This window comes from Odocoileus virginianus, chromosome 21 (genome assembly GCF_023699985.2).
Source record: "Odocoileus virginianus isolate 20LAN1187 ecotype Illinois chromosome 21, Ovbor_1.2, whole genome shotgun sequence".
NCBI lineage: Eukaryota > Metazoa > Chordata > Mammalia > Artiodactyla > Cervidae > Odocoileus > Odocoileus virginianus.
In genome coordinates this window covers 6,350,084-6,363,707 of record NC_069694.1, presented here as the reverse complement: position 1 = coordinate 6,363,707, position 13,624 = coordinate 6,350,084, and the positions used below count along the sequence as shown (strand labels likewise).

General features: G+C 43.8%; 1 protein-coding gene across 13 annotated transcripts in view; it reads right to left on the bottom strand.

The window, feature by feature from the left end:
- The window catches only part of APBB2 (amyloid beta precursor protein binding family B member 2), a 405,670-nt gene that overhangs the window by 113,266 nt on the left and 278,780 nt on the right, over nucleotides 1-13,624 (bottom strand). The window lies entirely within an intron of this gene.

The window sequence follows — 13,624 nt, the reverse complement described above, 5'->3', positions numbered from 1 at the left end:
GCTCCATTAGTCAGAATCAACTACTCAAACAAAATTTGCAAGATTACACACAAAATCTGCTGAACCCCTCTGTAAATTAGTAAGACTTACTGTTTGGGATCACACCCCCAGCAATGAGTACAATTCTAGTTTTCTTTGCTTTCTGGATGAGTCGCTGGATTTATGAGTACTGCACTGAACAACTCCTCCCATTTGATGGTAAACATCTAAAAGCAGCCATGTCTTTGTAACACTCTGGAATTCCAAACTGTACACAGAAGATTCCCAAAGAAGACAGACTGAAACAGCCTTGGAATTCAAAAAGTAACTCTAAAAAACAGACCAGTAACGTAAATACAGGAAGGAGCGTAGTGTGGAACACAATAGAGAATGGTGGGGACTGTGGCAAACCGGTGAAAGTTGCTCATTCGTGTCCAACTCTTTGCAACCCCAAACACTATACAGCCCATGGAATTCTCCAGGCCAGAATACTGGAATGGATAGCCTTTCCCTTCTCCAGGTGATCTTCCCAACCCAGGGATTGAACCCAGGTCTCCCACATTGCAGGTGGATTCTTTACCAGCTGAGCCACAAGAGAAGCCCAAGAATACTGGAGTGGGTAGCCTATTCCTTGTCCAGTGGATCTTCCCAACCCAGGAATCAAACTGGGGTCTCCTACATTGCAGGAGGATTCTTTACCAACTGAGCTATGTGGCAAACCAGTAAGCATGTACAAGTCCAAAGGCCTTTAAATTCAAAAAATAATTCTTTAGGCACTGTGTGTGTGTGCGCGGGGTGGGGTGGGGGCAGGGTGGGACAAATAAAATACATTTACTGGGCAATTTCTGCCATCTCAGGACCATATCAATATTTTATTAGTTTACTGGATAATTATTTGCTTTTCAATGTCTCATTTTGGGCTTTCTCATAAAATGAGCTAAAGTACTAGAGAAGAGAGGAGAGAACAGGAAGCACAGTAAGAAATCCATAGAGAGAGGCATGATGGAGAAATTGCAAGCAGCTGGATGAATATACATAGGTAGGAAAACATAATCAATTTGCACTCTACATTTGGGGATCACTTTATTCTAAGGAGAGGCCTTTCCCGATGTGTCATTCGTAAGAGGCTGGAGCCAGTACACGAACTCAAAGGAAGTAGGCTGGCCTTGCCCTGTGCGAATGTCACCGCATCAGGTCACTGAGACTGCTACCGTCGCAAGATGAGAAAAAGAAGCCAGACAAAGAAGCTGATTAAGATGACGACACAGATGTGCATTCATGAGGGTGTTTGGCAACCCAGCATTTGCTTTTCTCATTTAAATCTGTCAGAGACAAGACTGCCGCTTGTCTCAAATTATGATGGAAACTTCCCCTCCCCCTACAGGAAATTAAGCGTGATTAAATAATTTCAAGTTACCCACATCTTTCACAAACAACTTGAAACAAATATGTGCATACACTCCTCTGTCTTGTCTCCTTATTAGGGGGTGTGAGGGTTGTTTCTGCTGTTGTTTCATCGTATTTCAACTAGGATGGGGAAAAAATACACAGGCCTTGGGAGTCAGTTGGAGAAAACCCCACCAAGGGTGTCCCCTTCTCGAATTCCAGCAGCTCACAGACAACAAGCTCAAGATGGAAACTAATAAAAGAACAAAAGGAGGATGCTAGTAAGCTTTTCCGTGGTTTTTAAGGTCCGAGGGCCTGAATTTACACATGTCCTAGTTGTCTCTAGAGCTGGGACACTAGCATCCACGAAGGATAGCTACATGCCAGCATGAACTATGAGAACATGATACCATGTCAGACCAGGGGGAGAGACCAAGGTTGGCAGCCTTCGAGTTTGGCTGTCTGAGGTGATGGAAAGGGGCCTGGGGCTACAGGGCAGGAATTGGGTTGTTCGGTCTTCAATCAGATCCAGTCACTTATATTTGGTTTAAATGCTGAGTTTCTGCTGACATTTTGTTGGAATAAAAATTCAGTTCAGTTGCTCAGTTGTGTCCGACTCTTTGCGGCCCCATGAACCACAGCACGCCAGGACTCCCTGTCCATCACCAACTCCTGGAGTCCACCCAAACCCAGGTCCATTGAGTCGCTGATGCCATCCAACCATCTCATCCTCTGTCGTCCCCTTCTCCTCTTGCCCTCAATCTTTCCCAGCATCAGGGTCTTTTCAAATGAGTCAGCTCTTTGCATCAGGTGAATAAAAATTAAAAGGGAGTTATTTCATTGCTAAAAATTGATGATGAGATGATGGTGGAGGAAGTGAGGTGGGAACGTTTACAATACAATTAGCAATTAGCAGCTCAGAACCATTTAGAGAATCCCTTCCACATCACTCTATACTGTTTGTAAGGAATGTAAGTCCCATGAGGGCAGGCAGACAGCATCCCTGTCATGTTCACCATCCTATTCCCAACACCTAGCATAGCAGGTGTTCAATAACAACGAGCCGGATGAATGGTGGAGAGATGGCAGATGGATGGATAGACAGATGGACAGACAGAAGAAAGGAAGATAGGAAAGAAGAATGAAGAGAGGAGGAGGGAGAAATAAATGAATGAAGTCCCAAATGATGGGAATTGAACTTGGCACTTGGCAAGAGAGGAATCCTGAAGAAATTAGTTCTGTGCAATCTCATAAAACTGAGCAACTTCACAGAATACTCTGGAAAATGAGCTTCTCATTAAGAGCAACGTCTACTTCCTTTGATGGTGTATGTGAATGTTCTTGTGGACAAAAAGAAATAAGATGTGATAAAGTGGGAAGAGTTTTGGTCTGGAGTTGAGATTGTGTTTCTTTTTTCATTGATAGGTTCCAAAGGAATCGTAAGAAACGTGCCTTCTGGGGCACGTCAGTGCCGCTACCCTTCATTTTGTTTAATCTTCAAAGCCCCGATTTGCTGAGTTCTCCGATACAGAACTATATGCACATTTAAATAAGTACCCTGGACCTTATTCAATAGGTCAGGGGTTTCCGAATGTTATTAGATTAGGAGGAAGGACAGGGTTGCTGGCAGGTGGAACTCCAGGCCTGTCCAGAGTCTTCTGACCGTGCACACTAAGTCGTTTCAGTCCTGTCTGACTCTGTGAGTCCACAGACTGTAGCCCACCAGGCTCCTCTGTCCATGGGATTCTCCAGGCAAGAGTACTGGAGTGGGTTGCCATTCCCTTCTCCAGGGGATCTTCCCGACCCAAGGACTGAACCTGCGTCTCTTACGTCCCCTGCATCGGCAGGCAGGTTCTTTACCACGAGTGCCACCTGGGAAGCCCCTTTTGACCACAGCAGCACCATTTTTACCTGTTTTAAATAATGGTCTTGTATGTATGATTTTCCTTGAAAAAACAGGGGTCAGTTAATGCTCACATCAACCCGCCAGAAGGCAAGGACAGTGCAGCCAAGATAGGAAGTCAGGCTTTGCGGTTCAAAGCCAAGCTCTCTTAATGCTGCCACGAGGTTCTCAGGGGCTGGTAATGACAGCAGCGCTGACAGGAGCAGGAAGTCACAGGCGCGCTGGCACAGACTGGGGGCTGACCCGCCCAGCTCCTTTACTGTGGGGACTCATGGGGTGTCCACTGCGGCCTTATGAAGGGTGCACTGCTGTTACCCCGTATCTAAGGCCAGAGAGGACAGCAGTAGGTTTCAACCCAAGGGGGTAAAGTGGGTCCCAATGTAGAAATGGATGCTGTTTTTTCAGAGACCCGAGTAAGATCAGTTATAGTCAGCTTGGGGGAATTTAGAACGTGAGTATATGGGGATGGGGACAAAAGAAAGAACACAATGGCTTCGAGTCTGAGGCCTGCTGACCTGACCAGGGTTACAGAGCTGGTAACTGACCACACCAAGGTCCAGCCTGGAGCCTGGGTGCATCAGTGCCAGGACACTTCCACTGTAGGCTCTGCGTAGGGGCCTCCCTCCTTCACCTCCCTCACTGAATCTGCATCCAGTAAACTGAGGCTGGCTGTGGATCTGCAGCCTCTCCCGTTAGAGGCCTGAGCTTCAAATCCCACCCCCAGACACACAGCGGAGGCTGAGGTCCCACTTGTTCCCCCCTCCGCCCTTCCCTACAGGATCTCACACCTAAGAAGCTTTTCGGTCTTCTGTCCTGTCATCACCGCATCCCTGATTCTTACTGAAGGTGCCTTCAAGGAGAAGAGGTTCAGTAGGAGGAGTGGAAAGGTACAGGCATCCTTGCCAAGTGGCCCACTTCGTTGTGTGCAGTTCTGTCCCAGAAGCAGGGCCTGCAAGTCTGAGTGTAAAAATAGCAAGGCTGAGAGCCCCAAGAAAGTCCCTCCTGTGCTGGGAATCTCTTGGGCCAAGAGCCATACTTGGCATGGGAACAAGGGGCCTGTCTGTGAGCAGCAAGGAGCCGCCCCTCCAGCCGCCTTTGGGCGCCAGTGCGCTGGGCTGGCTCCACCCCTGCGACTGGGCTCTCCTCCGCAGTTGGGTCTGTGAGTGAGGCAAGGCAGCCTCTCCTCACCCTCTCCCTTGGGCTCACTAGCAGGAACCTAAGGGTCAAATGGAAACAAATGAGCATCTAGCAGCAGCTGGAAATTTCCCTTTCTGCTCTGGAGGCCACAGGAAGGAGGCGTGGGTGAGCTGGGATTCTAAATTTGGTAACGTCTGCAGCGCAGAGCACAAAAGCCTCCCTCTGGTCCTCTGAACGGCCCTCACCCCCTTCCTCGACAGCTGCTGTGTGCCCAGCGCCTCCGTGTGTGAGGCAGGGGGTGAGGACCTTGTGAACAAAGAGGAGACAGATGAACTCCTTCCACAAACATTTCCTGCTTACTCTGCGCCAGGCATTGTTCCAGGGCTGGGGGCACAGAGGTCATCAGATAGACCTAGCCAGACCCTGCATCCGAGACCCGGGTTCTCAAGCATCAGTCACCTGGAGAACCTGCTAGAACACAGATCGCTGGGTGCCATCCTCCCACCCTCCACCCCCACCCCAAGCTTCCGGACTCAGTCGCTCTGAGGTGGGGCCTGGGAATCTGCATCTCCAATAGTTCCCAGGTGCTACCGATTTCACGCTGTTGGCTTTGGGAACCAGACTTTTTAAGAACAACTGGTCTGGGAAAACAAAAGGTAGTCATTCTTATCTACCAAATCCCATCTGACCGTTGGCTTCAGAAAACAGAAAATGTGAATTATACTTCATTCATTCATTCACCCACTTATTCACGCATTCTCTTGCACAGAGGGATTCTACTACATACCAAGCACTATTCTAGAAGCTGAGAATACGGCAATGAATAAAAGAGGCAACTTAGGGATAATGGGGTCAGTTGTGTCTGGTGATGGGCTGTTTGGTAGGATAGTCTGAAGAAAGAACAATGTCACCCCCAAACAGAAGGGGCTGGCCTTGGGAAGAGACTAGGAAACAGCATTCTTGGAAGAGGGAACCTCAAGTGGAAAGTCCCCATGGAGGAAAGAGGCTGTCATGTCATTACAACAGAAGGTCACGTGAGTGAGATGAGTGGTCCAGGATATGACTTAACTCCGTAAGAGCTAAGAATTCAACCTCTATGCAAAGGAAAACTTGTGAAGTTCTTTGTGGTCTGTGTTTTCAAAATCAGAGGAGGAATCTGCACAATGCTCCCATTCTTGGAGAAGAAAAACTCTCTCTTCCGAAGTCTCAGCTGCAGCTGCTGCTGGCTACTCTTTCTGAGCAATGTTATTCCCAAAGGAGCCAGGCGTCTAGGTCCAAACTGCTGTATGTAAATTTAGCGTTAAAACCGTTTCTCTGCTCACCGGTGGTCTGCTTCCATTGCCTCTCTCTCTCTCTCCTTCTCTAACTCACTACTTAGCTCCTTTATTTTCTCTGGACCTAGAAATTTGTTGTCAGGAAACAGCAAGAAGGCCCTTCATCCCCTACAGCTTCATCACTGACATCTGGCGACAAGAGCACAGAGCCAGGACTCCAGGTCAGGATCATTTATTATAGGTTTGCTGAGGGTTCCAGGCAGCACCCAGAGGCTGCTTAGAATGTGGTGTGAAACTGTCCTAAATCAAAGGAACTGGCAAAAATGATGACTATGGAGACAAGGGGATGAGCCCCAAATGCCCCAAACCCGTGAATTCTCAGAATTCTGATCTGCTGGCCTGCTGGACAGAGGGGAGGAAAGCTTGCCCCAAATAGTTTAAGTGCCTCTGCTCTTTATTATATTTATTTGCAGGGCCCATCTAGGACTCTGACGTGTCTATCACAGCCTCAGAAAAATTACGCATTTTACTCCATTGAGCTTTCCCGTGGCTGCAGTCTTCTGACAGCTCTAATAAAACTAACAGTTTTGAGAGTGTTGATTTTCTAACTTTCTCCTATATTTTCTTTTAAAAAAGTTAAGATTTTTAATGTTTTTGAAATAGGGAGTTCTTTGTAACTGAGGATTTTCCTGTTAAAGATTCTTGGGTAAATGTTTCAAGAACTCACAATTTAAATGGTTCTTAAATTTGGGCCTTGTAATACTACATACTTTGTGTATTTTTATCAAGTATTTTGGCATAAGGTCAACACAATATTTAATTTAAACTCACTAGGGACATAAGTCTTTGCTAGGCTTACTCAACTAAATTTGTTTCAAGGCTATATTACTATTACAGACAAGAGCTCTAGAGTCAGTCAATAGCCTTGAATCTCAGCTCCAACACTGGCTAGCCGTGTCAGCTCAGACAAATGGCTTAATTTCTAATGGCTTGTCTGCTTACTATGACAGAACTGATGACAGCTTCTGCGCATGCAGCTGATGCGGAACACAGCGCTCAGCACAAAGCCAGGCACGCAATAACCACTCAGGAAATCTCGGTCGCTGGTCGCTATTACTTACTTCACTCAGATGTGGCTTTGGGGGAGAAGACTCTGGAAAAAACACATTTCGAAATGGCATCAACCACAGTGCATTTCCCTGAAAAACTAAGATTCCCAAGAGTCTGCATCCACCAAGTTGTGTTTTTTTACTAAAAAGGTAGTTTTTATTTAGATCAGGAAAAGCAGATGAGGACGTTGGCCACTCACATGTCCATTCAGAAACAAAGCATCACATGAGGACATGCTGGTTTGAGTTTGTGGCATCTCTTTAAACAGCATGTGGCTGCTTTATGTCATGCAGCTAGGCCATTAAAGAAGTAGAGATGAAATGAGAACAAAATAGCTTATGAAGTCCACGTATTATTTCAGGCACCCTTCTTTAGAGACTGCCCTGCCTCAGGTCCTCAAGAAAGTATGCAAAAGGAACTGATCTGATGATGGTGGAAAATAAAAGGGAAATTATGCCTCCCTGTTCACTGACTGTTAACCAAAATCAAAAGAGTCAAGGGGACTCTGCAAACACAAATTTAAAGACTAAAGGGCATGAGATGTAAACCACTAAAAATTATCCAGAGGGAAAATTGGTATTTGTAAATATGAATTCATCCATTCACACCTATACAATTCATATGATTGAAGTTAATAATATGACCTGGCTACAGAATATTTACTATATCATAAGATCTCATTCAACACACTTACACAATAAAATGTGCATTTTCTTACAAATTATAAAAAGGGATATTAAAATTTTAAGATATGAAATATAACCTAAGAACAGTACTTCCTCTTACAGTGTGCACAAAGTAGCATGATTTACAATAACTACTGAGAAGCCACAGGCTTAAACGCCCCAGCCCTCTCCAAAAAATTAAAAATAAAACATTAAAACTTGAATGTGGAGTTATATTTTAAGAAAGCTACAGACCATTGTGATAAGCTCAATTTTGTTTTTCTAAGAAGCACTGGGAAACACCTGTGATGAAACCAACGCAATCTCCAAAATTCAAAAGTTTAATCACAACACAAAATGAAGAATGTATACAGGTGGGCATGCTCTTGAACCAGCAACTTGTTGGGTGATTTTAAAAGTAAAGGTTGCAGCATACAGAAAATTGCTAGGCAGGTTTATTACTTTTCCCTCCAGCTGTCTGACCACTTGTACGCTGAAGGGCAGCAGTGCCTCCTGCTCAATAGCAGGTGGGATTATTCAGGTTTGGCAGGCTGATCAACAAGTCAGCCCTAATATTCTTTGCTTTCAAGTTTGGGCATTTAGTCCCTGAATACAGTGTAACAGGGATATCTATGATCAAATGATTAAGCAACAATATTCAGAGAACGTGTCCAGCTGCCATGCCAGCAGTCAATCCAACCACATACCTTCCTCATTTGATTATTATTTCACAGTGAGCAGCTGGAGAGGAGAAGACAAACATCTACCTCGGGCAGCAATCTCTGTTTGGCTTCCATTCAGTCAGTCAGACGCAATGCCTACCAGCACCATGCTCTTTCAAGGCAGACAGGTCTGAAAGTGTGTTAAATAAAGCCCATTTTCTAGCCCTCCACTGTTCTGGCAGGGTCTTCAATACATTCTTTCCTTAGAGCTGTGGTCCTTTTTAGGCTGATGACAAGAGCACTGATGACAAGGTGGAAGCTATTCCGGAGGCTGCCAAGACCAACTTCAAGGTCACTGTTACTCTAAATGGTGGCATGCAAGGACTTGACTCCTCATCTACATTAAGTATTAGGACAAAAGATGATTAGGGAGAAGCTACGAAACTGATAACAAACTATATTGGACAACAAACTATCATCTGGTCTTTTGCCAGCAGATTAAAAGGCAAACTGAGGACTTCCCTGGTGGTCAGTGGTTAAGAATCTGCCTGCCAGCAAAAGAGACACAGATGTAAAGAAGAGACTTTTGGTCTCTGTGGGAGAAGGCGAGGGTGGGATGATCTGAGAGAATGGCACTGAAACATTTATATGACCATGTGTGAGACAGATGACCAGTCCAAGTTCGGGGCATGAAACAGGGCACTCAAAGCTGGCGCCCTGGGACAAGCCAGAGTGATGGGATGGGCTCGGGATCGGGGACCCATGTACACCCGTGGCTGATTCGGGTCAATGCATGGCAAAAGCCACCACCAGAGTAGTAACTAGCTTCCAGTTAAAATCCATCAATTAATTAAAAAAGACTCTCCCTGCCAGTACAGGGTCCATGGGTTTGATATCTGGTCTGGGAAGATCCCACAAGCCATGGAGCACCTGAGCCCTTGTTCCACAACTACTGAAGCCCGTGCACCCAAGAGCCTGAGCTCTGCAACAGAAGCCGCTGCGATGAGACGTCACCCCGCTGCAAATTGAGAGCAGGCCCTGCTCACCACAACTAGACAAAGCCTGCGTGCAGCAGTGACGCGACCCAGCACAGCCTCAATTAATTTTTTTTTTTTGGTAAAGCACGCTGAAGTGGATGCCATCTTTTCTAAAATCAAAATCTATGTGTGGAAGCACACAGAACTATACTCCCATAGATTAAAATGTGTATATTTTATTTCTGATATAAAAACAAAAGCAAGCACTCTAGAACCCTACAGAATTTTCAAAGTCCTGTAACTAATCCGATCTCATTTGATCCCACACAATCTGAGAAGGAGACAGGAGACACACTATTCCTATTTTACAGGTGAAAAAACAGATTTTAGCAGAGGCGGAGAAACTGGTTGTCATTGACAGTGGAGAAATCTCAGTGCATTTTTTTGTTTGCGAACCATTCTATTTGCTATGTGTATTTTTAAAGGTTGTGTCCTTAAAAAAAATCAGCATAACTGAAGTAATTTGTTCAGTATGCCTGAGTGGTTAGTGGACAAGTTTTAATATTTGATGTAAAATGTAAAACAGGATTTTTAGGCTATGGATTGGGTGGGGGAGTTAAGAGGGAAAAGTTTTTCGGAGATTAACACATCATAAAGGATCAGGGTAAAAGCTGTTCTTTTATTACTCCTCTGAGGTATTTGTTCTCCATCTAAGTTAAAAGAGAGTTTGATATAAAAGATATATTTGAAACAGTAAAATAACATGAGAAAATAAGAGCCATGAAGTTGAGAAGAAATTTAATTTCTTGCCCCTAAAATTTACAAAGTTTTAGTTATCTAATAGAAGAAGTTTACCAAAAAGGAAACTTTTCCTTAAACATCAAATCTAAGAGGAACTGAGCATATGGTAAACAGCACTGGAAGAAGAAAAGCAGTAAATGATATGGCTTCACATTGCATACAGGTGGTTTTATTTTCTAATCTTGTTATAAATTATAATATAAATTATAAATTATAATCACAGTATACAATAGGTAATCACGTGTAAACTTTTAAAAATAATAAAGTGGGCAAACTCTTCTGTATCTTCCTTTTGTCCATGAGAAGCCTGGTGTCTGGGTCTCCCAAATAAGGTAGCAGACACTGCAAACTGTTCATCACTTCTGAGTGTTTTCCCTCTTATTGGACACTTGGCCATCCAGAATACATTTCCCAGCCTCCCAAGCATAGCTAGGTATGGCTATGCAGGTTACATTCTAATATTGGGAGGTAAGTCCAAGGACTGTATAGCAGCTTTTAAGAACCTTCTTCATAAAATGGCTTGCAGGCACATTTTTTCTTGCTGTCTGGAACAGACAAGCCTTCTTGGACCATCAGTACACTGGTTACCCTAGGGATGCTGGAATGGGAAGGCCAAGGAACTTGGGAACACAGCCACTGCATCAGTGAACTGCTACTACCAGGCTTCTAAGTGAAAGGGAAGTACATTTCTATTGTAAATAAGCCACTGATATTCTAGAGTTTTACATTACTAACAGCTGAAGTTGATCCTAATTCATCCATCTAATGGCAGGAAAGTGAATTCCAGACCTGGTACCTAGGAAAGAAATTAGTACCAAGGATTAGCTTTGCAACTCCATATTCAATACCAAACTTACAGGCATATAAATTATAAAGTTGAGTTCAGAAACCCAGGCTCCTGAGTCCCAACTTCTTCAACATTTCCCAAAACCGTGTACTGCTGGAATATAACTTCACTGGTTATCATTCATTCATCTTCACCACCACCAGTGCAAGCAAGCATCTTAACCGCATCGCCAACTCTTGTAAAAATACCAAATGCAGACTCTATGTTGGGTCTAATTTATCACAAACCTCAAAACAAGTGTCTATCAGGATTCAACCAACCACAAGCAACATTCAGCCATCCATCTGATTCAAGGCTTTTGATTCTCTCACTTGTACCATCCTCCTCCCCTACTTCTTTCAATTCTAGGTCAGGAGAGAAAAGCAAAGATTCTCCAGGGAAAAACAAAATGACAAAACCAATTAGCTGATGCACACCTGTGCAACAGCTTGGTTTTTCTTTTCCAACAATGAAAGCGTGGTACACAGAGCCCCAAGTTTCTCAGAGATGCTGAGGCTACTGGCAGAAAAGAGGCAGGGGTATTTGTGGATCCCATCTGCCAGAGATGCACGTGTACAGAGTGTCGTTTTTTTTTTTTTTTTTTTTTAACTCTTCTCAAAATAGAATGTAGCATAAGACAATATTAGATATTTGGGCCAAAACTCCAGGAAAGGACAAGCAAACAGAAAAATTATTCTCAGAAACCTCAAACAATAAATTAGTGCTCACAGTTTAGAAGGACTTCTTTAGAGATTAGGGTGTGGAACTGTTTGGTATTTAAGTTGTGGGTCCTCAGTAGTAAAGAGTTTAGAAAAAGTGTCTAGAGATGCTGTTTATCACAAATTAACCGGATCAAAGTTCCTTAAAGTCAAGATCAAGCGTGCTCCTCTTTTTTTTTTTTTTTTAATCAACCAGTGTACGGCAAACATGTCATACACACAGTAGGTGTGCGACGTAAGTTTTCTGAAGGTAAGTGGATGTAGCGGGGAGTGGCTCCCTTTTCCATATCTTATCCTCTGAAGGACTTTCCTGATGACTCAGTGGGTAAAGAATCTGCCTGCAATGCAGGAGACACAGGATTGATCCCTGGGTTGGACAGATCCCTTGGAGAAAGAAATGGCAAGCCTCTCCAGTATTCTTGCCCGGGAAGCCCCACAGACAGAGGAGCCTGGCAGGCTACAGCCACAGGGTCGAAAAAAGTTGGACACAACAGAGCAACAGGGCTTCATCTTCTGAAACCCCAGAGGCTGCTGAGATAACAATTATACGAATGAGAACTATAGAAAAGCAGAAGACAGAGAGAAAGGAGGACGAAAGAAAGGGAGGGAGGGAACGTGAGGGTGTGGTCTGTACCACTAAGCTGCCAGCCTCCTGAGTTGAGTCCTACTTTACACTGACATTCAAAAAGAATGTAGAATTAGTTTGCTAGCTTTTATTCACCCACAAATGTACTGGTTAACCCACCAGGTCTCAAATCCCAGACAATATGCTAAAATTATCTTCTTACTAGAAAAATGCTCCCAAAGCATTAGAGGTTTCTCGCTTGCAGGGTGTCTGGGAAGGAGTCCAAATTTATTATGCTACAGAAATAGGTTTCTTTTCCCTAGTCTCAAAATCTAAGCCGCTCACTTGTGAAAATTCTGGTTCATACAGTTTCTGTTCTGGGTTAGCTCCATTTCCTTCTTTCTAGATCTACTGGTAGTTTAGTGTCCGCTTGTAAAGGACGGTCTATCTGTTCTTGAATCCTCGTATGCTCTAATAAGTATCTTCCTCCTCAACTCCGTCCCGTTACTTCCTCTCTGAAATAAATTACTATACCCTTTGGGTCTCTGGAGAGAAGACTCTGCTCATCACACACAAGTGATCCTTAGATCTCAGAAGTGGGTACAGAGGAACATTCTTTGGAAGCAAATGAATTGGATGCTGTGTCAAAGTTTTCCTTGTTGCAGGCAAATAGGCAGAGATCAGCAGGGACAAGAGGATGACTATGTGGAGAACTTCACCCTAAACAGCTGCTGTGCTTCCTTCCTTGTAGAAACAAACTGTGTGTGTCTTTCCGGGTCACAGATGCGCTCTGATGAATGAACTAAGAGCATCTACTCCTCCCTTAAGAAAATATTATAGTGGAAAGTACCAAACCTTGAAGCCAGGAACAGAAAGAAGCTGAGTAAAAGAACACATTGTATTTTTGTTTGGTTTTGTTTAGTTCTCTTTGGAGAAACAAAGAGTATTAATTACTTTTGAAAGCAAGAGTACATTTGCAGCGTAAATTTTCCATGGGTTTTTTTCCTTAAGGGTAATAATATTTTTCTTCCACTTGCTGCTTTGATGATTGACTCATTTTTTAAAAATATATTCTACTCTGACAAAGCAAGAATTTTTAACTTTCTTATTGCAAATAAAGGCTACTTGCACTTAGCCTAAATTCTAACTGGTCACCCTGAGAAAGTTGACCTCTTTTCATGGCCATTGGGTCTGTTTGAAAAACAAATTTACAAGAACTGAATTGGTTAGCGACAACTTAGGGAAAAAAAAAACCATAATTTGGAGTAGAAAACGGCAACCCATTCCAGTATGCCTGCCTGGAGATTTCTGTGGACAGAGAGGCCTGGCGGGCTATAGTCCATGGGGTCGCAGAGAGTGGGACATGATTGAGCGGCTCACACACACACATACCAGTCAAAAGGATCTGACTCAACAAACAATTACAATGCTCTATTTTCACTGAACAAAATTAAAGTATATCCATCAATAAGATAAAGATATCTTTTTTTTTTAAACAAGTAAATAATATGTACCCTACGAGCCAGCAATACTATGTTCAGAGCTCATACACCTCCTCACATCCTTACACTGGAGGAGGGGCTCCGTGTGAGATTGCGTGCAGGGCTGGGAAGAGCAGCG